The 3,601-nt window shown below is 52.0% G+C and overlaps 1 long non-coding RNA gene across 1 annotated transcript; it reads right to left on the bottom strand.

Annotated features, from left to right (window-relative positions):
• Positions 1-12: 12 nt before the first annotated feature.
• Positions 13-1,620, bottom strand: LOC109380389 (uncharacterized). The gene is made up of 3 exons (XR_002123461.1): positions 1,399-1,620; positions 263-390; positions 13-170 (listed from the first exon to the last, which is right to left on the bottom strand). It is a non-coding gene; the product is annotated as an uncharacterized LOC109380389 (long non-coding RNA).
• Between the last annotated feature and the right edge of the window lie 1,981 nt (positions 1,621-3,601).

Genomic DNA, 3,601 nt, shown 5'->3' with positions numbered 1-3,601 from the left:
ACTAACCAAAGGGCAGGCCCAGGCATCTGGAAACATTTTCAGGTTATTCCTGGAGACATTCAGACAATTGAGCGACTTGAAAGAATGAAGAAAAATCGCGGGGAGTTCTGTCAATTTATTGTCAGAAATATCGAGTTCCTGTAACTTCCGCAAACCAATCCAGTTAGTGGCTAGAGGTGGGGAGAAAAGTACAAATTGGTAAAAATATCCCTGTCAAGAAGAAAATGACAATTCAAGTCAAACTATAGAAGGTGAAACATACCGTTTTCTTCTTCAAACAATTTTTCTAAGTAATTTTTTGAAGCTGTCAGTTTTTGAAGCTTTGACAGGTGCAAGAATCCAGGCGGGAGATGGGACAACTTGTTGCTGGAAATGTCAATTTCCAGGAGCCTGTGGTTGGGGTAGAAGGAGGTGAAGGGTCAGAAGGAAGAGGAAAAGCACTATGGTTACACACTTCTGTAAACATGCGAGTATGTTTTTTCTTTTTCTCCTTGCACAAGGCTAAAGAGTATGCACGAAACCTGTAGCCATATGATTTTTACTCATTGCATGAACTCATAGTTTGGTGGGCCGGGTCGTTACCCAATAGGGATGGGATGAAAGCCTTTCTCATAGATGTGATAGCGACATGAATGGCTGCCTGAAAGGCTGCTGGAAGACGGATCACAGGGGAGAGCCGCCAACCTCTTGGACCCTTGAGTCTGGCCTTGGTTAAGGACCCCCTCTACAGTGACACTGTTCTTTAGCGTTTTGTGTGCGGCCTTCTTTCCCCCTGTGTCACTGAGGACCCTAAGTTCCTTCCAACATTCTTCTCTCTCACTCTCCTTAGAGCCGTAGCTTTTGAAATCAGCCCAGGTCCTTTAGGGAATGACGCCCTGAAGGTACGTATCATCATACATCACTGAAGGTAATGTCCTCGAGGCCTTCCCATGCAGCCTCGGGCCTCTTCCCAAGGCCTCCCCCAAAAAGGGGACAGGAGTTGCCTGCCCACACCTGCTTCCTCCTGCCAGAGGCCCTTCTCACTTTCCTTGGGAGATGGAATGGAAGCTGGTGCCTCTGGGCCTCATGCTTCTACCAGCCTCTTCCTCTGATTCGTGTGTGCAGGACCAAGACAGGGCATCAGGGGGAAACAGGTCCCCAAGGCCACCAGCGAGCTGCGTAAAGGGTGGTCAGACAAACTGCCCCTCTAGACCACTCTGTGTTCACCTGGGAGGCAGGTGGGGACCTTGTTCCCGAGAGAGAGCTTGCATTGGGCAGGCAGAACTCCCTTCTCTCATTGGAGCGGAAAATCTGTTTTCAAAACCACAGACTACGATCAGGGAGCACGTGCAGGGGAGCATGGCGGGGGCGCGGAGGCCCCGTGCACACTGCGGAGACCTGCGAGGGGTGGCAGCCCACCTGGAACAGATGATTTCGTCTGACGACTGCACGCCGGGCAGTTCCCCCAGGTGGTTGTCCGACAGGTTCAGTTTCCGGAGGTTGATGAGTCCCCAAGGGATGACAGAAGGGAGGGAAGGGAGGCAGTTGGCGGAAAGGTCCAGCTCCGTGATCTGGCAGGAGATGTCTATGAGCCAGTCGAGGTCCACCCAGGGCAACCTGAGGTGGGACCATTTCACACGGAGAGCCTGGGTGTGGAGAAAGAGGGAGTGTGCTGTGGGTGGTGAGCGCAGGGCCTGCGTGGCCTGGGGCTAAAGCAGCGACTCTTCAAGTGGGAGCCAGCTGGAGTTCCGAGGTGTCTCGGGCGGCACTGAGCAGGTAAGTGCCTGTTCCCATCAGGCAGGTGATCTCTGCACGGCTCCTGCTACTCACTCTCCAGCCTCTAGAGGGCGCACGTGGGTTTAGTGTCGCCTCTTACAGGGCGGAGCACAGAGCGACAGGAAGCCCAGCAGGCAGCAGGCGTAACTCCTGCTCCGCCCAGAGGCGGCCTCGCAAGCTTGGAGAGCGTCCCCAGAGTGAGAAGAAGGCTGAGGCCCAAACCTGGGTCTTCTGACCTCCCTTCAAGGTTATCTTCCCTGGATTAGCGCTCCTGCCACTTGAGGCTGCGGGCAGCACCAGGCCGGCCGCACATGGGTACTTTGTGGACAGGCTGCTTCCAGAGAGAGACAGAAAAGCAGTGTGTACAAACAGAGAGGGCTCTGAATATATATATATAAAAATGGAACTCTGATCCCCAACCTGTAGCCACCTGCCCAGGAAACCAGCCCCCTTATGTACAATAAACAGACCAGGGAGCCAGCTGGCTATAAACAGGAGGGCAGACCTCCGTCTCTAGAAACAACCCAGGGAGCTAACAATAACTTTTGGAACAATTGGCCCCAGGTGGCCAGGACTTGGTTAGTAACTGACAGCTTCCTTAGTCTGTGTCCCCACTTCCGAGTTAGATCAACCAGAGAGCCTCTGGACACCAGTGGCGCAGGACGCCCTCCCCTAGTTAGCCGCTTCCTCATCAACAGCCCCCAATCAGGGCGCCCCTGAACCTTCCCTTTCCCTACTCTAACGCTTGCCCACCCCTCTCCCTGTCTTTGAGTCTTTTCCAAAGCACAAGTGACAGTGGCTGGCTCCCTTGCTCTGAATAAATTGCCTGTGCTTTTCTCCTCTGGCTGGCCTTTGTCCATTTCCACAAGAGGGAGTCAGAAAGGCCCGCGGTTTGCTGGTGTGCGGTGGTAAAAGAGACGAGGTAAATGCACCTGAGTAGGGCTTTTCTTTCTTCTGGATTATCCAAGAATCTGGAGCAGCCGGCCCAGTGGCTCAGTTGGTTAAGGGCGCGAGCTCTGAGCAATAGGGTCCCCGGTTCGATTCCCAGGTGGGCCGGTGAGCTGCGCCTGAGCTGAGCTGCCACTGACCACTGAGCTGGTGACAGCACGTGCTCCTAACAGCAAGGTTGCCGGTTCGACTCCTGCATGGGATGGTGAGCTGCACCCCTGCAACTAGACCGAAAGGGGCGACTAGAGCTGAGTTTGCGCCCTCCACAACTAAGATTGAAGGACGACAACTTGACTAGGAGTTGATGGGTCCTGGAAAAACACAATGTTCCCCTCCCCAATTCACCAATAAAATCTTAAAAAAAAAAAGAATCTGGGGCTCCATTAGGTTTCTGGGGGGAGGAAACTGGCTTTTTGGCCTGTTTCTCCAAAGCAACTGGAAATCCGTATTTCAGATTGGAAATCCCTATTGCCTATCTGGCCGCTAGGTGGCGATGTGTGTCTTGTCTTTATCTCCCTAGCAGCCAGAATTGGAAAGGCTGCGCCTCTTCCACCGTCTCAAAGCTCAGGTCTTTGAACCAAGGGATAAGGGACTCTGTCTGTCTGTCTGTCTGTCTGTCTCTCCATTCGCATTGATGAACAGGGACGGATGATGGCGAACTGGATTTTGGGTCAAGAGGCTCAGTTTTAGTCTCGGTTGATTTCTTTTTTTTTTAAAGATAAGTCACTGTTGCTGTGGGCCTGTTTTTATTGTCATTACTGATTTTCCCTCACCATTTTTTTATTTTGAAAAATTTCAAAACTGCAGACAAGTTGAACTGGGACACAAAGTACACCCATATACCCTTCACCTAGATTCTTTCATTGTGAATATGTTACCACATTTACTTTTTCTCCTT

This window comes from Hipposideros armiger, unplaced genomic scaffold (assembly GCF_001890085.2).
Source record: "Hipposideros armiger isolate ML-2016 unplaced genomic scaffold, ASM189008v1 scaffold_35, whole genome shotgun sequence".
Taxonomy (NCBI): Eukaryota; Metazoa; Chordata; class Mammalia; order Chiroptera; family Hipposideridae; genus Hipposideros; species Hipposideros armiger.
Note: the sequence above shows the minus strand (reverse complement) of the source record. Positions and strands in the feature narration are given on the sequence as shown.